The sequence below is a fragment of the Podarcis gaigeae genome, assembly GCF_964106915.1.
Source record: "Podarcis gaigeae genome assembly, chromosome: 13".
NCBI classification, from domain to species: domain Eukaryota; kingdom Metazoa; phylum Chordata; class Lepidosauria; order Squamata; family Lacertidae; genus Podarcis; species Podarcis gaigeae.
In genome coordinates, this window is record NC_139689.1 from 53,547,848 (window position 1) to 53,568,749 (window position 20,902).

Sequence of the window (20,902 nt, forward strand, 5' to 3'; positions counted from 1 at the left end):
CACTTGGCTGCTTAATCAGCAGAATTGACTCTACCATAGTGTCAGGGAAGAGTTAGAAGTTTCCAGTTTCTCAGAGGGAGAAAGCATTCCCCAAGGGGGGAAGGAGAGCAGTGAATCTAATAGAAGAGAACAGGAGGAACAAGAGGGAGGGACCGGCTGCTCCCAGGAAAGGCCAGGGTTCAGGAGGGGAGATACAGGCCAGCTCTAGCCAGGAGGGTAGGAAAAAGATTGGGAAAATGAAGGGAAGGGCGACTTCGCTATTTTGAGGGTGGCTGGTCACGGAGAAGCAGAGCTCAGAAGGTAGCTGAAAGAAGTGACTCTGAGGAATGATATTTAAGAACCGTTTATAAGATTGTTTTGTTAATAATAAAAAGTTATAAAAGAACAAGAAGTGTTTGTGTGGTGATCTGAAGAGGACAACGACCAGGCCTGACACATAGTTGCCACATAATACATGTACTGCATTTGTAAGAACTCAATTGTTTTGTGTGGCACCACGCACACTTTGGAACTCCCTGCTGATTGAGACCAAGGAGGCTCCTTCCCTTTCAGTACCTGCTAGAAATATTCCAGTTTAAACAAGTCTACTCAGATGCTTGAGGTAACTTTAATCTGTTTTGGTATTCTAACCTTTGCATGTTTTAAAGAAGGTTTGTGGTTTTTTTCTTGATTTTACTGTTTTAGTTTTGTAAGCCACTTTGAGGTTTGTTTGTTTGTTTGTTTGTTTGTTTGTTTGTTTAACAAGGAAGCAAGCAGTGTATAAATTTTATGAAATAAATAGCATAAAAATAAAAATAATCAAAGGTGGGACATGGGAACAAGCTCTTATCAATCACTAGCTTAAGCTGCTTTAAAAAGCATTAACGGAGGGTAGGCCTATTAAGCTATTCTTGCTAAATAAAGCATCCATGTGCAGAGGCAGCAGACCTCAAAATATCAAGGGACAGACAGGGGAGGGCTGCTGCCTTTGTGGGTGTGGGCTTTCTGAAGGCATCCAGCTGGCGACTGCTGGAAAGAAATAATGGCATACAGTGGTACCTCGGGTTAAGAACTTAATTCGTTCCGGAGGTCCGTTCTTAACCTGAAACTGCTCTTAACCTGAAGCACCACTTTAGCTAATGGGGCCTCCTGCTGCCACCGCGCCACTGGAGCACGATTTCTGTTCTCACCCTGAAGCAAAGTTCTTAACCCGAGGTACTATTTCTGGGTTAGCGGAGTCTGTAACCTGAAGCGTATGTAACCCAAGGTACCACTGTATTAGATAGACCTTAATCTGACCCGGTAAGGGAACTGAATAGAAAAATGCTTCCATTATATATTAAAGACTTTACCACTGACAGCTTTATAGTGAACAATCTAAAATTGGATTTTCTAGCAACACAAAGAACAAGCAGTTAGGGATCACTCACTACCAGCTTTCAGATCCGACTTTTGTGGTCTCTATATATTAGTGTACACTGATTTGTTTTTATGGTGTTTTTACTGTCTTTAGACTGCATTATGACTTCCTTTAGTATCATTTTTATTCTATATGCCATCTTGAGCAATTTCCTTTCGATTGGAAAGATTACATATCAATGCTGCTGCTTAATAAAAAGAAGCTTCCCTCCAGATAATGGTGGACTCATGTTTTGCTACTCCAGACATGTTTTAAGCTTTAAAACAAAAAAATCAAAGTGAATTGAATAGTTTGAAATAAACTAGTGAGCCACCCAGACATCTAAAAAAGAAACGGAAGAGAACAAAAACAAAATGTTCTTACAAAGTGTTTTGACCTTACAGAATTTAGTGGGACTTACTCTAAATTATCATTCTTGTCCTTATTTATTAAATGTATATACCACCAGGGCTTTTTTCAGCTGGAACTCACAAGACCTTAGTTCAGGCACCTCTCAAGTGGGGCCATTTCCATTCTAAGAGTTCTCTTATGTTCTTAGTTTCTTCCCATGGGTGGGTCTTGCTGACTTCAACCTCCTGGCTCTTCAAGAGGCTGCTATTCTCCAGGTGAAGAGCTGGGGGGAGGATGTTAGTGTTCAGCTCCCAGCCAGCAATAGTCCTATCACTGCTATCAGCGCCCTCTCCATTATCACGAGCAAAGGCACGGAATGAGTGGCACTTTCAAAGGGAATTTTCTTAAAGGCTGGTTGGTTGGTTGGTGTGTTACATGAAGGACAGCAAAGGCAAATGGGATAGTATATATTTTTACCACTTGCTCCTCATATTTCTCTCTTGTCTCCCAGGGTCATAGAAGTTATTAGTCCAAATCTCGTTATTAGGATTGTGGAGACGTCTGCATTCCCAAGGATTATCTACAGTCAAGTAGCTTTTAGGAAATGATGGTGTAAGAGTCCTTCCATTAACACTACTAATCCAATACAAGTGTTGGCAATGGATAATTCTGCATATTTAGATAATGAGACACTCAACCTAATATGAAAGTTCAATATGTGACACTTATTTGTTTTTTTTTATCTTCAGTTTAGAAATATATCTTTTCTAGCTAATTCTCCACTTCTCCCTCATTGTTAGCAAACAGATAGCCTTGCCTTGGCCTAATAACTAAATCAAATTATTCTCATAGCTACTCAGGCCTTTCACGATGACATAATAAAGCAATGAGTTTTGATGGAGAGTCCCTGAGTGAATTAGTTCTTGAAGGTACATTTCCTTCTCCCTTGCTAGTGGTGTCCATAAAAAGGATTCCGTTGCTTATTTTAGTTTATCAGAATAGATTTTAACAAGGGCTGCTGAAAAACACACTCCCTTAGATGCTATGATGCTATATAAAAAAACTAACTGCCACATGCTATATAAATGAAATATTTATATGGATGGAACAAGACATACATTGCTTCCACTACTAACTTGTGTTATTCCACCTTTTATCTCCATAATATTTCAAAGTAAGTATGTGCCATACAATCCCAGGCCTTTAGAACACAGATACAAAACCTTAATACAGTGGTACCTTGGGTTAAGTACTTAATTCATTCTGGAGGTCCGTTCTTAACCTGAAACTGTTCTTAACCTGAAGCACCACTTTAGCTAATGGGGCTTCCTGCTGCCGCCACTGCCGCGTGATTTCTGTTCTCATCCTGAAGCAAAGTTCTTAACCCGAGGTACTATTTCTGGGTTAGCGGAGTCTGTAACCTGAAGCGTATGTAACCTGAAGCGTATGTAAGCAGAGGTACCACTGTATAACCATCACTGTTAATATTCTACTGAATCCCACCCACCAATTTCGGAATATTTTCCACTCCCTCCGAAGGAGCCCAGTTATGTCACCCATTGCTTGCAGAGCCGGCAGCCCCTCATCCCCTTTCAAACACCCTCCCTTGCGGAGCGTTCCCTCTGCCTCCTCTCCTTAGCGGTCCTCTGGGCAGCTGCCACCACCACTCCTGGTCTCTGAGCCCTACGCCAAAGAGAGGTGCTTCTTCATGCTGCCCAACAGGGGCCTGGGAAGAGGATGCCCCCATTCATCTGCGGAACGTGCAGCCAAGGCTGCTGCAACAAACATCCACACAAGCCTTGGGGAGACAGAGATGGGAGAAGGCATCAGAGGAGGGAGGGAAGAAAAAGAGGGTCAGAGACCAGTGTTGCCGCAGCACCCCTGGCCATCATTCAAGGCACACTGGTTGAAAACCACTGTGATGCTGCATTGAAAAGTGGGCATTGTCTAATAAGGAGTAATGGAATAATTCTGCTGAGAAAAAAAGCAGAATTGCATTTTCAACTTTGATAAATACAACTGCTGAAAATTAAGGTTACTATCAAATAAAGTTAAGAAATCAGGCTATGTTTCCCTTTTAGTTTTCCTCAAATCAATATTTTCTTTTAAAAGAAAGCACAATAGTGTTCTGAAATAAAATATAGTTTCAAAATCTGTACTGATTGCTCCCATGAAATCTGCAGTCTCAAGCAAATCCCACAACAGTTCTTCCATGGGAAGTTAAATATTTCAGTTTCAGGATTAAAATGTATATGTGAAGCATCTGGGGCCTTGAATTCAAGTGAACGATAAATAAATTATTAAGGGAAAGTAGCACAACTTGTCAAAATGTGAACCGGCCAAGTAGATTTCTGCAGAAATCTGATATACTGAGTGAATCCCATTTGAAATGGAGTCCCCCTTGTGGGATTTCACATCTCTCTAGTGCTCTCCTGAAAAGCCCCCCCCCCCCCGATTCTCCCAAGAGGTTTATACTTACATACATTTATGCAGACAGGCAAACCGTTTTTTTACTGAGCAGATACGCTCATTAGTGAGTTAAAATTACCATATTTATTCAGAGCCATACAATAAAAACTGTTCAGATTTTTTAAAAAACAGAAACACCCGCCCCGCTATTTTGTCAAGCTCACAACATTCAAGTAGCATCCATTGTCACAATTTCCTATTTGTTCCGTCTCCCAAATTATGGTAACCATTCACCAAGCATATCAGTTCAACACTATAGTTATGCAAACACCACCACTAATTGCTTGGACATAGACATGCTGAAGCAATATAAAACTTTTCTAAAACAAAACAAAAAACAAAAGAGAGAGAGTATTTCTTATTGATTGATTTCTAAATATACACATACTGCAATCTCATTTTTAAAAAATCAGAGTGGTGCACAACAAATATATGAACAATAAAAACCTCATAAAAACAAAATCACAGATCACTGGCTAACTGTAACAAATTTCTTTGTGTTCTTCAATTGCATACCTGGTAGTGTAGAAAGCTTTTCCGCAACTATTTAAGAATTACTACTGAAGATGCCTGCTGAATCCTTATTGGAAGAGCATTCCACCAGACTTTGCCAATAACACTGAAGGTTTTCTTTTCTTTTGATATTTAATAAGCCTTACCAACCAAAGGCATGCCTATAAACAGGCGCCAAGTTCCGCGCAATAAGGTACCTCCACCTCACTTTAAGCCCACACATATTTTGGGTGGGATATCCCTCTTCATATAACCAACATGTTTAACTCTAATTAATGCATGAATGGGTTAAGACCACAGAGTAAGTATTTTTCCAGGTTTCGCCGTACGTGCATGCACAGAAGAGGTCCCTCTGGTTTCGGGATCCAACCGGAACTCTGGAACGGATCCCACCCGCAACTGGAAGTACCACTGTACATAACCTCCAGAATACTGCATTCTAGAAGTGGATAAATAGCTTCTGCAAAATGTCAAAAGTTTATTCTTCTTCTTCATCTTTATGGAGTTTTTTAACTTCACCAGATATGAATTTGGAAGATGATCCTTGATTTTATTAAAACTGGGAATGGGTGCTTAGATTTGGGGACATTTGGGAAGATGGCATTGTGTTTCCAATTCTTGAGAAGGCAATTAACTTAAGTGAATACACATCTATGAGGAGACACTGTATTTCTCCCCAATCTGAGGTAACTTCCACAAATATGGGGAAATTAATTATAACAGATTTAAAAACCACAGCTGTCACAAGAAGGGATGTTGATACAAATCTAAGGTGATCTGCAACATACATATGTTTGTGAGAGAGATTTTTTTATATTTAACTATCACAATTAATTCATAGAAAATAAAACATACAGAGCAGTAAGAAGGGAAGGGACATTATGATAAGTGCTTTAAGGTTAACAATGCAGAAGAAAGGAGGAAAAATATTTGCAGTCTCTGAAAAGGACAGGAGATGAATCATTTGCCTGAAGCCAAAGGATGACAAGGAATAAAAAGATTAGGCATACAAAGGTTGAAAGAAGCTTTCAGGCAGCTAAGTCATGTGGGCGCCTGCAACAGCAGTTTGTATTCAAAAGCAAGAAGAAGCCAAGGCCCCATGCACCGCTCAGACTTCACTGTAGTCTTCAGTGCCTTTCCAAACATGGATGCAAATTGTGCTTTCTCGGGATTTGCAGGGATTAGGCTCAGAGGGATCTCCTCCTATGTTTGACCTATGGCAGGCCTGCACAACTTCTTGACCACCCAGCCAAATGTGGCCTAGAACCCAGTAGGGTTCAATTGTAGCATCTCATCAAGCAACTGAGCTGCTTCCATCCCAGCTGGCCATCAGGAGAACTTTGGAACTTGAAGAAATGATGTCTGAATTGCTTTTCTCCTCCTCTCTCCCCATCCTTTTTTTCTTCTGTGTCATGTCTTTTAGGCTATAAGCATGGACTCTGGCAGCCTTTTCAGGTGAGGACTGGGGCAAAATGCTTTTTCAAAGCAATTCCTTTTGCTTTCTGCTCAGGGTTGCAGACAGAAGGATTGTTGAGCACTTGGCAGGCAGACTGTGTTCAGCTTGGTGCATCATAAATTGTGTGTGCCTCTTCTATGGGAAAGCAGGCTCAAGTATCTTCCTGAAACTCAGCTCCTCCTGTTAGCAGCAGAGTACACTTCGGTACCTTATTCTGTTCAGTGGTACCTTGGTTTACTAACTTAATCCATTCCGGAAGTCTGTTCTTAAACCAAAGCGTTCTTAAACCAAGGCATGCTTTCCCATAAAGTATTGGAAACCGGCTCTGGCAACCAGGATGATCCTGAGAAAGCAGTAGGCGAAGCGTGCTGCTCTGGGCTGGAGGTGGCTTCCTCATTTGCTGCCGCTGGGCTGAGCTCCACGCTCGCTCTTCATTGTCCTGTTCTGTACCCACTTCAACATCGTTCCCACAGTGTGGTGCCCGAAGTCTACCTAATGCAAAACTAAAGTGGAATTACTACTTACTATGGCTTGGAAACTCTGGTTCTATTATAATGCACCCTAAAATTGCACAAACCCTTTTTTGCAGCTGCACCACACTGTGACTTGCAGGGAGCTTATGATTTACATGAATGCATAAGTTTATATTTGTCTCTGGTTCAGGAGTGGCTGGTGGGAAGGGCCAGCAGTGTGCACCTGGCCTCCCAGCACCAGCATCTCTGCAGTTTACTGGGAGGTAGAGGAGTGAGGTGTTGGGGAGGTGAGCACAGTGCAGACACTGGTGCTGAGAGGCCAGACGGGTGCTTCTGCCACTCACTGTAGCTCTGTTGAATTGCATGTTGTTAGTTTTGTCCCAGTCTTCTCTTCTGTCAAGGTCATTTTGAATTTTAGTCCTGTCTTCTGAGGTCTTTCTCTCCCAGTTTTGTGTCACTTGCGCATCTGATAAGGATTTCCTCTGATCCTGCATCTACATAATTGATAAAAATACTGAAGAATATTGAGAGCACCCCATCAAAATGTCTCTCTGATTTGATGAGGATCCATTGATTGCCACTCTTTGGCCTTGTTTGCCAACTGGTTGTGACCTCACCTGATGCCAGTACTACCATCCAGCCTGCATTTAACTGGCTTGCCAACCAAAATAACATGGAGGCCTTTGTCAAATGTTTTGCTAAAATCAATATAAATTACATTACAGTGTTGCCAAAATTCGCTAACCTTGTAACACATTCATTGAAAAAAGAAAAAAGATTCATATGACAGGATTTATTTTTGACACGTCTATTTTAACTCCTGATCACTGCATTGCTACAAAATTGCCGACAAATAGACTCTTACAATCTGTTCCGGAATCAAAGTCAGTTTGCAGTTTCCTTCCCCTCCCCCTTTTGAAGACAACATCTGCCTGTCTCCAGTCTTATGGACCTGTATCCTTGGGTACCAAAGGAGCTTTCTGGTGTGCTCTCAGAACCTCTGTCTATCATCACTGAGAAATCTTGCCAATTCATCAAATTTGCCAGAATTAAGCTATGCCAAATCTATTACTCAATAGATAATTAGGCCTTTCACATACATAAGTAATAAAAACAACAATATAGCTGCATGGTTTGCAATTTTAAAATAATGATGTACAAACTGATATACCTCGTAGAAAGAAGAGGATAGAGAAGAAAAATGAAAGTAAGGAAGTTCAGATGCCAATTCTTACAATATCTATAATAGCTAGGTGGGATTATCATCAAGGGAGACAGTTGGAGGAGGGGGGAACCAGTGGAGTGGACCTTCCTCCTGTCGTCTTCTCTCTGTCACTGTCAGGGTCTGGGCAGAGGAGGAGAGTGGTGGAGATCGCCTCCCCATCCTGACCTTCCAGGGAGGAGGAAGAGGAAGACATTATAGATTTACAACAGGGGTTTGAGGGAGGTTGCAGCTCAGAGGCAGAAGAGGGGGAAAGTTGGGAAATCATAGGAAAACCAGAGCAACACCTGGCTGACGCGTTGTCACTAGAAAGCATTCCAGACCCTCCATCTCCCAGAACCCAGCGAGCCTTGAAAGTAGGAGAACAAAGAGCTCAAAGAGAGAGGGCACGTAGCAGCACCCGTAGAGGAGAGGATGGTGACGAATGAGGAAGTAGGAGAGAAGCGGGTGGAGACTCACTCGGGACAACGGCACTGTCCAAGAGGCTGGGTTCTTTGTAAGATTGAAATTAAAAAGCACTTTTTCCTTGTCTTTATACTTTCCTGGGCAACCAGCCGGGAGCCGCTGACAGCACCCTGATAGTCACGTGGAACAGCAGCTGAGTGGTTCTTAGTCCTCCATTCTGGTTTGTTGCCTGTGTAGATGCGATTTTAAAGCTTCGCTGTGAAACTGTGTATAGTGGAGCTGTGCATGAACATGCTCACAATTTGGAGACTGCTAACAACCACATGTGTATATTGATAATCCCAGACAATCTTTTTTTAATGTCTCAAAGCTCTGAGAAACTCTGGCAAATATGGTCTTCTAAATATGTGTCAGGAATCACTGATACCTGAGACATGCAAAGATGCCTATTTTCAGGCACCCATGTAATTACAGTAATCTCAAATAGTCAGTGTTCGCCAAATTTTGGACATCCATTGTAACATGAATACAAAGTCCTGGTCAGGATATTTTACATCACACGCCCCTGTTCTTACTGAGAGACTGAGTAATTAATAAAAGGCAGGCTTGTCTCCATAACGAAAAAGAGCAGACTGCCACAGACTACTGTGAATCTACTAAAGCACAGTGACATGAAAGCTGTCCTTTCAACATGATCTATAATGACACTTTTCTTTATTGCTCCAGCTTGAATGCTCATACCAAAGCGAATTATCAAAGAAAAGCCCGTATCGTCATACAATTTACAGTTGCAGTAGTCTTTTGCATTAGTTGCCCTAAAAATGGTCAAAGACAGACTTAGCCAAGCTTACTTGGGCAAAGCATTTTTTGACATATTCTTCATGTATCTGTTCAGACATTTTAGCAGTTAAATACAAATACATATGAAGCAAAGATGCCACCAAACTGCTGCTAACTTTCATTGCAAGGCATGAACAGGATGCAACAATCCCTGACTTACCTACACATCTTTTATATTTTAAACTTTGATAATGTATAAAAACATATGTTTATTCAAGTGACAGGAGATATTTGCCTGGAGAGGAGGCTCCAGTATTACAAGCAATAATGAACAGTAGTTCCACATGGCAACACAGGACACAGGAACTTCATTATTTTCTTCTTTGACTGCTTGTTCCTTGGGGAAAGAGAAATAGTGGCTCCAAGTGATAAAAGTCATAAGGTCCTAAAGTTGCTGAAAGCTTATGCAAATGTAAGCAATTGTGCAATGACATTAGACGATGGAAGTAGCAGGAGATGAAAGGTAATTTTTAAGGGCCTTGAAAGAGCAGGAAATGGAGAATTCAAGAAAGTCAGTTGTGATTTTATTTTTAATATTCAGAAAGTGCATACAAGGAATATTCACTGCTGGCATGCTTTGCAAGAATGTGAACAATTAGCCTGAAACTTGACAAAGGGCTTATTTCTGTCCTCAAATTTCTTTGCAGTCAGGATAGTATTAAGCTAGTAGCTCATTAAATTGCCAACATAAGAAACTATATTAAAACTGCATTTAAACCATGAATAGTTTCGGTGAGAATAGTTACTGTCCAAAATGAAAGTTCAATGTAGTTGAGCTTCAGAGAAGGACTATTACATGTGTGTTCAAACATGACTTCCTGCCAAATACCTGTAAATGGTGTGTGCCCAAATGGAAAGAGGGCTGAAACTTTTCAGAGCCTGCCACAACTTGACCAAGAGAAAGATGGCCAGCTGAGCGGAGACATGGTAGCAAATACCTCCTATCCACATCCCTCCCCCCAACTTGCAATTAACTCTCCTTCTTTCAATAGGTGTTTGGTTGCGACCCAGTTTTGAAGACGTGGGTCTGCTTCTGTCATGTTTAGCTTCACCTTTGGATCAGGACTCAAATCTGTGCAATCACTTCAGGCAAAAGAGGATTAGGGGATGGTCTAGTTTTTATGCAAAGCAATCTAAACGTACTATTATTTAGAAAGCTGTATAATCGGAATCATGCTAGCAAAAGTAGGAAATGCATTTCATTTGGCATCAAATTATCATGTCTAATTTCATCAAAAGGTATGATTGGCTAGTACCTCCTGATTCTCATAGGGAGAATCATATTTAAATGCATTTTTGATGATGCTCTCAGTTACATATATACAGCCAGGATACAGGGGGCATTTTATTAGTAACCAAAGGAAATTCTATTCTGGCTACTTTATTATTTATCTCCCCTCTCCGTGTATGGTTAGGGGCTTTTAGCTGTATTGACTTTTAGTATCCATTGGAGACAGAATATTTGCAGCCCGTTCTCTGCTGGAGGAGGGAAGAGACAGAAGGCCATAAGTTAAATCAAAATTCCATTTTCATAATGGTTTCATTGCGTGGCTCCTGAGGGAATTCTGATTGCATTAGGAAAGTCTCCTATATATGGGGGGGGGGGTTGTCATTGCCCCCGAACTCACTAAAAGCCCATCCATCTGTGAATGTAATAAAGGGCAACAAAATGAAGAACCTGCACAACAAAATGAAAAAAGGGCAACAAAATGAAGAACTCTGTGCAAAAGCCATCCAGTCCCCAACCACTTCTAAAATTATTTTGACGATCAGGTATTTCCAAGGTATCTCCCATTTTTAAAAAGTTGTTGCCTATTGACTCTGACACAGACAGCCTCAAGAATCTAAGTAAAAACTATTTCAGACTGGCATTTAATTTCCATGGTGATGTTTTAAGTTGATGAATTCAGATATAGCTGAATTTTATGCTGTGTGTGTGTGTGTGTGTGTGTGTGTGTGTGTGTATGTTTCAGTTTTCAGGGGGGTTGTATTAAATTTATATTTCTGAAATTTATCTTGAATTATTGTATCACCACTGGCTGAAAGCAATAAAAGATTACTGAAATGTATTTGTATAAGGATGAACATACAACCCAGGATAGGTTAGGAGATGCTTAGAGCACTTAGGTGCTTTAAATGAGTTCAAGTCTTCAGGCCAGGGCCAGATGAATTACATCCCAGTGTGCTGATGACTGTAATCTCCGAGACTTCTTGGAAAATGGGTGAGGTGTCAGAAGACTGGCGACAGGCAAATGTTATTTCTATCTTTAAAGGGGGGGTAGGCAGACATAGGAAACTATAGACTGGTTGGCTTGATGCTGATACCAGGCAAATTTCTAGAATAGAATGAGGAGCAATATTTTTAGAATATAATGTATTGTTTAGTAGGAGCCTGCATGGCTTTATGAAGCATAAATCAAGCCAAGCGAACCTTAATTCATTTTCTTTCTTTCTTTTTGCAATTTCTTTACTAAATTGTTTTGAAAATACAAATTAAATATAAATTAAACAATGGGTAAATTATTAACATAACAGGCTTAAGGCAGCTCAACAACTATACAAGCTGATAGACTCAATACTTTTTTTCTCCATTACATTTTCTTTACAGGGATTTCTTCGCAAGATTTTTCGTTACAAGGTTTTGAGATGAAGAGATAACTCAAAAGGTCCATAGTCTACAGTAAATAGGAAGCAGGGGGCAGGCATTATCCTCTACACTTGTACAGTCCATAAACGCTTCCCATATTTTCTCAAATGGGTCTTTTATCTTTTGTCCCCTGGCTGCCCTTAGTTATTGTGTTAATTACGCTAAAAGAGCACATTGCCATTTTCTTTAATACCACTGGTCAATATTTGTTTTGCAGTGTCTTTAATCCTGAGCTACCACTGCATGTGCAGCTGAGAGTAAGAGCTAACCCACACTTCCACTTGTCCTGTGCCTAGGAGGCGTGGGTCTGAGAAGTCCTGTCTAGGCACAGGTCCAAGAGGTTTGGCCTTTACGCTGCCACTCCCCCCCCCCAAAAAAAACCTCACTCTTTAGCACTAAATTGAAATAAATGGCAATCTGTTTGTTCTGATTCAGCACTAAACCCCTGGTTATCCCAGGGGAAAGTGGCAGCAGGGGTGTAGGACCCAGAGCGGCAGGGGCGATCCGCCCAGGGGGGTGGGGTGGTGATCTTCCCATAGAGTCCGCATGGAGGACACAAGCTCCATGCTGCTGTTTTGGACAGTGTGGGACCCCGAGCCACTCCGTCAGTCCCAGGAGAGACATGTGGCTTGGGTGCGCTGCAGGCCAGGCCCCGCTGTACGTGTCCCCCCACAGCGTGCCATTTTGTCACCCCCCTCAGGGATGACACCCAGGGCAAACTGCACCCCCCACCCCCTTCCTATGCCCCTGAGTGGCAGGGCAAATGGAGGTGTGGATGAACCCCAAATCGCTCAGCCACTCTTTATCATTAAGATTTAGATTCCTAACCAAGAACATATTTAGCAAAACCAAAGTTGAAGATAGATCTTAATTCCCAGTTGTTAGTTTTGCAAATCATGGGAATGCTGTAGATGTGTGTCTTTTGATTTCAGCAAAGGTTTGAGATGAAACAAAATTTCCCATGATTTCCTTGTTGGCAAGATGATAAAAAGTGGGCCGAATGATGCTACTGTTTGGTGGAGCTGCAGCTAGTCTAGCAGTCATACTCAAGCGCTCATGAATGGCTCTGAATCAACTTGAAGGGAGGTGCCTACTAACATCCCAGGCACTGTGCTGTTAATCATTTCCATAAATAAGGAGCAAAGGGGATGCTTATCAAACTTGCAGATGGCACAATGATGGGAAGTGTAGTTAATGCCACAGAAGACTAAATCAAGATTCAAGTGATTTTGTCGGGCTGGAGTGCTGGGCTGAAATCAACAAGGTAAAATTCAATAAAGAATAAATGTAAAGTCCTGCAGTTAGGTACAAAGAATCAAAGACACAAGTATAGGATGGAGGTGACTTAGCTTGGCAGTAGGACATGTGAAAAGCATCTAGAATGTTTTGGGTGATCACAAGCTAAGCATGAGTCAGCAGTGTGATGCTGCTGCTGAAAAAGCAAGTGCAGTCTTATTTATTTAATTCTTTAATTATTTAAAAACCCTCCCAAGGCAGATGCCATCATCTAAGTTTGTAATATAAAATCAAAACAAGTTTAAAATAATAAAAAGTGCATTTTAATTAAAATAATAATAATAATAAAAATATCGATACCCTCCCAAAAACTAACGACGATATTCACAAGCTCAGTAATAATACTAAAATAAAATACATACCGTATTTTTCGCCCCATAGGACGCACCGGCCCATAGGACACACCAAGTTTTTTGGGGGGGAAATAAATAAATAAAAATTCCCCCCCCCCGGCGCTTGTGGGGCCGGCAGCGGGGAGAAGCGCTCTTCTCCCTGCCGCCCGCCTGCAGACCAGGTCTCCCCGCCGTCAGCCTCCAAACCACATCGGGAGACAGCGGGATGGCGGCGTTCTTTTGCACATTTTGCCCAATGTGGAGCTTGAACAAATCAGAATCAAACCAATCATTTGATGTCCTGATTTGTTAACTAGATAGTTAGAATAAAACACAGTTCCCTGAGTTTGTGCATAATTCAGAAATGCAGTTTAGTCAGAAGTGGATGTAGATGCTTTCGCACTTCCCCTCCAATGTATGAAAGGGGAAAGAGGAAGTGTGTAAGTCGAAGGGACTGTTTGTCTATGATCATCAGATTGTGTGCCAAGCCTAGTAACCCAGTCACTCCCTATGTAGTGAATAACCAGACAAGGCAGCAGCATATAGATTTTGGGTTTGAACAGGCTACAACTTTACTGGTTACAGATGTGAAAGTTTGGCATAGGGATAGGTGAAGCCCTTTATTTAACCCCAGCCCATCTGCTGAGAGTGAATCCAAGGGTAAACCACATCCTGAGTGTTGGGATTGTTATAATGGGGGGAGGGGCACAATGACCTACATCAAATAGGTTTATCCCTGAGGGGTCCCTGTTGGATGAGTGCTATGACCCAAGAACCCACCTGTGTGTCGGACAGAAGCAATTCCTCACAGATCCCTTTAATGGGCTACTCTTAACCCAGGAGGGGCAGGCAGAGGCTACATCCTCCCCTCCAGACAAAACTAAGGCTTACCCAATGCCTAACTTCACAAAGTTGTGTTGACTGCTATAAGGTAGGTGAAAACCAAGTGGCTGGTGCCAATTTATTAAGTGGAAAAATTCCTGCCCAGCCCCAAATATGGCAGCTGACAATGTCCATAGCAAGGTATTAGCATGAAGGAAGAAGCATATGAAAAAAGGGTGGGAGATCTGATTATAGAACAAGGAGGAGTGTTGAGCCAGCCTCAGTGTATTCCCCCGGGGGTGGACACAAGTGACACCCACTGGTTGACTGGGTTCACCCCCTGGACCCAAGCCTGCTTGCCATTGGGCTATCTGTTGGCAGGCCTCCAGTCCTCCCCAGCCAGCCACTGGGTCGCCAATGTGGGATGTGGCCAGGCCGCAATGCTGCCTGACCATTAAAAGTAAGGTTTAGAGCAGGGGTAGGCAATCTAAGGCCCATGGGCTGGATGCGGCCCAATCGCCTTCTCAAACCAGTCCACGGACAGTTCAGGAATCAGTGTGTTTTTACATGAGTAGAATGTGTCCTTTTATTTAAAATGCAGCTTTGGGTTATTTGTGGGGCAAAGGAATGCGTTCATTCCCCCCCCCCTTCAAAATATAGTGCGGCCCACCACATGGTCTGAACAAGGTTGCTGACCCCTGGTCTAGAGCCTCCAGCACATGCACCAAATCAAAGTCAGTAGGGGTCATAATTTTGGCTATGAGGTCATTTCCTCCAAATCATCCCCACCTGCCCCCCACCTGATGTCATCTATGATGTATTGGGTAAGGGGCAGGTAACCAGGTGGTTGCAAGGAAACAATGTGAAGCTTAAAATGAGCTTGCCAATGTTCCTCTGCAAGTGTGGCTTGCTAGAACTGGCTGCCCTGAGGAGTTTCCCCAAGGGGGCACAGTCAGTGCTGATTCAGGCTGAAGGAAAGCCTCTTTGAAGCTGCACAGTTCCATAGTTTAATGTAGAGCTTTTCAAACTTTTCATGTTGGTGACACACTTTTTAGACATGCATCAATTCACAACTCAGTAATTCAGTTAATTCAGTTTTACTAGCAAACCAGAGGTCCTTTCCAGCCCTGGGAGGAGCACAAGGAGTGTTTGCATGACACACCTACACACTGCAGCCGACACACTAACATGTCATGACACACAGTTTGGAAAGCTCTGGTATAATGCATGTACGTACACCCCACCCACCCATTGAAATGGCCCACAGGTCAAAATCTGGCTCACCAGTTGGGAAAAGTTTCCCCATCACTGAACAGGCAGGCGCTTGCTGATATGCTCAAACAGACAGAGCACAGAGCTCCCTAGAAACACAGATCACCAGAGACTCACAGAATAACCAGCCTCATAGAACCAACATGCTTAAGTCTAAATAACACATGAAGGGCTTAATACCACAGAGTAAGCAAGCTGCCCTGCCAGGCTTAGCAACGTCCACTTCCCCTCACCTTGGGAGGAACTAGGAAATCAGGCCTATTGTTCTTCCACAGCCTACCTGAGAAGCTCAGTGTTTAAAGAGGTTTGAGCTGGTTGCTCTGGTTCTGCATGGCTCTCACAAGCCTCTCTTCAGTTCCTAAACCAATAACTTAGGAACTTTCACCACTTTGTAACTTAGCCAAGTTTTTCTGCCTGTGCAATTTTTTCTGAAGACTGTTTGGAAAAGCAATGAAACTGACCACTGGAGAGTTTGTAAGTAAACTATGTTTAACTTACCAAATGTGTGGTCTTTCCCTATGTTAAGGGAAGAGGAAAACTTGGGAACTCACTTTAAAGGGCACATCTTAAGGATCTCCTTTTCCACATATTTTGCTGCATGTTTTGTTACTTTAAATCTCTGCTGGGGTTCTCTCACCAAAGAGTACCTGCCGCCAATTTCGATCTCGGCATCCAGAAATTATCCTCTTGTTGGTGCAAAAGAAAAGTAATATATATAAAATTTGCCTTTTGCACCAACAAGAACTAACTGAGATCATGATGTGAGCAGTGATGTGTAGCTGAAACCACTGTAGCTGAATCTGAAACAATCTGAGGTAGCATCGGCTGTCAATACAGACTGCTCTCCAAAAATAGAGTAACAGTGGAATAGTAACATATTTGCCTGAGGATGTTTTTCACAGGAATTGCATTCTGCTGTCTGTTTATTTGCTTTTCTATTATCTTTAGCAACATAAAAACATGTTTTTTAAAAAGCCTTCAGTGTTAAAAAAACCCCCTAATACTCTGTACTTCTACCTGGATATTTGCTAGACAGTGACACAAAACTTCTGTTGTGTACGTGTGCTGGCATCTTTTACAAAATGAAGTCTCCTTTGTTCAGCTTTTTAAAAATATCCAGTCTTACATAGCATGTATCAATCAGGAATAGTTCTTGCAGAAGGGGGCCATTCCATCCTTCCCCAGCCCTGCTACACATGCTTTTAAAAAATACAGGAACAGAACATCATTAACTAAAATACAGAACATCATTAACTAAATGCACTGAATAAACCTTAACATCTCAGCTAAATCTTATCTGCTCTGGATTTGCTGCTTAGCAGTAAAACCCAAGTGACCCATTTTCCCATCTCCTGTTGATTTTATTAATTGATGGCAAACCAGGCAGATTTCCCTTCTCTAAGTTCCTTTTAAAATATTTAGGAAACATCCTTCATTATTGTCATCTTGCTACTGCTTGTGATTGTTCCTTAGCATCTCGCTTATATGTTGATTCTTTTTTCCCTCTGCTTCAACTAAATTAAAATGTGCTTTTGCCTAAGAAAGCTCAGTTGCAGAATTTATTAAACAGTAGATATCTTGATATTTACAATGTTAATCCATGTTTTAATCTGTTTTTTGAATGTGTTAAATTATAGTTGTTCGTTTTAATTTTATCATTTTATTTTTCTGTAAACCACTTTGAAGGTTTTTTTTTTAACAATCAAATGGTGTATAAATTCTATGAAATAAAATAAAGGCCACTGTGGTTTGTGTTTGTGTGCATCAGGGCTCTTTAGCTATGTGCCATGATTAAATTTCCAACTTTTGAAATTTCTTGGCACATGTATTTGTTAAAATTACCACCAGCCTTTATTTTTTGTAAAGAAAACCAAATGTAGTAGTGAAATGCTGGGTTTAAAAAGAAAATTAAAAGCATCCATAGTGGAAGTTACAATGAGCACAATTTCTGTCTTATATTACTTTGCCAGAGATAGCAGGGATCTTGAGAAGCCCCCACATTCTTGCAACGGTTTCAGTGCACCAGTTTTGTACGGCTCTTCCCACCTTTTCAACTGATAAAGACTCCTTTGTTAGCAAGCATCCTGTTGCGCTCTTTTGCATTCTGATGCATTGATTGACACCACACACACACACAAACCACTATCCAAAAAAAAGCTTCTTTTCCACCTGCAAAACACTCTTAACCACAGAAATAAGCTGCAATGTATCTCTAGCTATCATCATACCTCCATAATGCAGACCCCACTTTTCTTCCACAAACCTTTAGTAACAAACCAGCTGAAAACCTATTCAACTTCACCGCAGCGGATTATTACTTTGAGGATCTCAGAAAGATTGAAGCTTTCTATAAGCTCCTTCTGCTATTCTTCTAGCTTAGGAAGCGATTTCTCTGTACCTTTGGCATGCTCCAGACCTCTGAAATCCTGTTGTCATGCACTTTTTGAAGTTGTCAACCCCAGTGTAGTGTATGATACTGATAATTAGCTTTTACGGGAGATAACAACTCAATTTAATATCCAAGCAAGACTTAATAGTATGATAGCATACCGTTCATCATAAGGAATTTTGACTCATTAATCTGCAGCAGCTAAGTATAAAACAAAGCTAAATCTATGGGCTGCAATCTGAAGTAAATATCACAGCTGAACTTTTATAATATATGCATATAGTGATCAGATGCTAACAAAAGGAAGGGGGATTATTAGACTGATGGTATAAAATGGTTGCTAAAAGTGGCATTCACATAATAAGATGGTACGTACCAAGCACACTACTGAGTTTTGTTATTTAAATATTTGACACAGTGGGATGGGGATGTTGTTTCACTAAAAGCCGAAACATGCATTCTGTTGCTTTATTACTGCAATGTTAGAACACGTAGAGCTGAAGACAAATACCAACGCATTTCTGGAAGAATTGTCAGTATAATGAAAATAGTTCACACTCCTCCAATTAATCCTCCTCAAACCCCACAATGTATAAATCCAGACTAAATGATATTTTTGATAATGTTTTCATAATGATATGAGGAAAATGTGTCCTCTCTTTCTGGTACAATTCACCTGCTATGCCTGCTTTAAAACCCTTTCACAACCCTGTAGCTTGACTCATATTTGCTCATATTTAGGCCCCCTTCTAATTTTGACCGATTTCCTTAACTGTTTTTAAATCAAGGCGATATAAGTCATCAAAAAGGAGAGTTCCTTTTCTTTACTGTGGTTTATGTATAAAATTATAGCTATTCTGCCCTGATCATCATTAGGCAGAAAATCAAGTATTTTAAATAATATTTACAACATTATGAGGATGAAACAAACAGAGTAAAAACAAAAAGTTAGTTATAAATTGGTTTTTAAGACATATTTATACTGATCCTGTTAATATTAGATACACAAATAAAGCTACATTGTTTCATTTTAAAAAGCCCTAAGTAAATGAATGCTAATAATATAAAACAGTAAAACAAAATCAGTCTGTAAATATTATGGCAATTTAAATTATATTAGTTTAATATTTGCATTTTGTACAACAACAAAAACCCCACAAAAACAGTGATGCTTCTTTAGTATTTGTATTGGCTCCTGACAACAAATTCTGATAGACAAGAAGGTTGTTTATTTTTAAACAACTCATAAAAAGACAAAGAAAAAGAGACATTAAGATTATGCCCATTTGCCTTCAGAAAGTAAAACTACATGGGCTTGTGGCTTTTCGTATGTCAGCTTTAAGTGCTGATTCTAATGCTATCATATAGTACATGCAAAATTATTTGCATTCAAATTCCATGTTAGGTTACAAAAAGCTTTCTTTCTTTTCTGAATTTCTGTTAAATTTCCAACTGCCTATTAAAGGAAAAAAGGAATTCTAAATAATATGACAGCATTTTAAATCCTCAGATGAGAAATTCAAGCTCGGTTACTCACCTAAGTGAAGCCAGCATATTTCAGATGACAACTCCTAATACATATTTTAACACAGCCCGCTTGTTCATGGGATAAGCCCCTTGTGCATAAAAACCAAATTACTCTTCAAGGAACTTGCTAGTTTTAAATCTTTTCAAGCTTTGCTCGCTGTGAGGCTGCTCAGCTGTCAGCAGTGCCAGTAAGCAAGCTGTACACATCACTGATGAAATTCCTAATGGATGTGGGCAAACCAGCAAGCTGCATTTTAGAGACTTAATACTTAAAGGAAATGCATATTTTTAGCTCCAGTTTAAGTCTTGACAACACACTGAAGATTTTGCTGGTGCAACCCTTGGTTTCTCTGAACAGCTACATCGAACTGACCTGATGAGAGAGTCTTCGAGACTGTACCTCATATGAAATTCTCAGTCAGAGTTTGGGGGCAATTTCTTTTCTTTTCTTTGGACTTGTAGCTGAGCGTAGACTCTGTCATTTCTCTTCCAAGAGTGGACAGATGGCCGGTTACTCCTGAGCTTTGCTGGAATGAGGCAAAAGATTTGCATTCTCTCACCCTCACCCCCCCTCCCTGGTTTAGCCCCCAAGCAGATAAGCCAGAGTCAGGCAGAGTAAGTGCACAGCCCTCCCCCCTCCACCAATCATTTCAATTAGTGCTACATGAGAGGAGCTTCTGCTTAAAATCTGCTTAAAGAAGGGGGCCAGAGGGCAGGGCAATTGCCTTTGCTCTACAATGACAAGAAGCTGCTATAAATATTGCTAAACAAAAGCCCTTGTCAAGGGCCTGGAATGTGTCACATCCTAATGCAATAGAATTGCAAAAGCTCAACATGCACAGGGGCTACAGAGGGATTAAAGGGGCGGGGCAGGGGGGGGCGAGGTCTGAAAAGGAAAAGAGACTCTCCACAAGAGAAGCTGTCACCTTCCCGGAAGTATATCACTCTGGATTATTACACACTAATTAGGGTCCTTTTAAAAGGTTATTGTATTCTTGGCTAAATGAATACATCCCAGCCACTGATACACATAGGCTTAAATTCACAGGCACACCTTTTCTCTGCTCATGGGCACTGAAGGACACCTGAAGCAACTGAGCCCTCTCAAGAGTCACTGTGAAAGCTAATCTGTTGTGTGCGCAAAATCTCAACGAGATTTTTGGGTGTTTTTTAAAAATGTATATTTCGTATATGTGGTTGTCCCTCTCCAATCCCTTCTCAGCAAACCCACATTTCCCACGAAGCCTGTGCTTAACCCCCAGTCTGACCTCCAATCATAACAAAGCCCAAAGCAAGTGTAACAGCATTTGTTCACATCCATCCCTAGTTAACCTTCTTCCTCCCACTCCCAGGAGTGGCATTTCACGTTTCGCTAGTGGGAGCAAGATTCCCAGCCAGGTGTATTAAAGACACCCCTGTGTTTTTACAGCTGAATTTCAAAAGTCTTGTTTTCCTTTTTTATAAATAAATAATTACAACTTCATCACACAGGACAAACATCAAGCACACC

At 41.1% G+C, this 20,902-nt stretch overlaps 1 protein-coding gene across 21 annotated transcripts in view; it reads right to left on the bottom strand.

Moving 5' to 3' along the window:
• LOC310830079 (poly(rC)-binding protein 3-like) overlaps positions 1–20,902 on the bottom strand; it is a 238,217-nt gene that overhangs the window by 60,598 nt on the left and 156,717 nt on the right. Inside the window, exon 1 of one of the 21 annotated variants that reach the window (XM_083709599.1) lies at positions 19,766–20,138. The exons of 12 other annotated variants lie outside the window; for them this stretch is intronic. The gene's annotated coding sequence lies outside the window, so the exon portion shown is untranslated. Of the gene's footprint in view, positions 1–19,402; positions 19,630–19,765; positions 20,139–20,902 lie in introns of those variants that run through there. 8 more of the 21 variants (XM_083709609.1, XM_083709598.1, XM_083709595.1 and 5 more) reach the window with 8 other exon arrangements.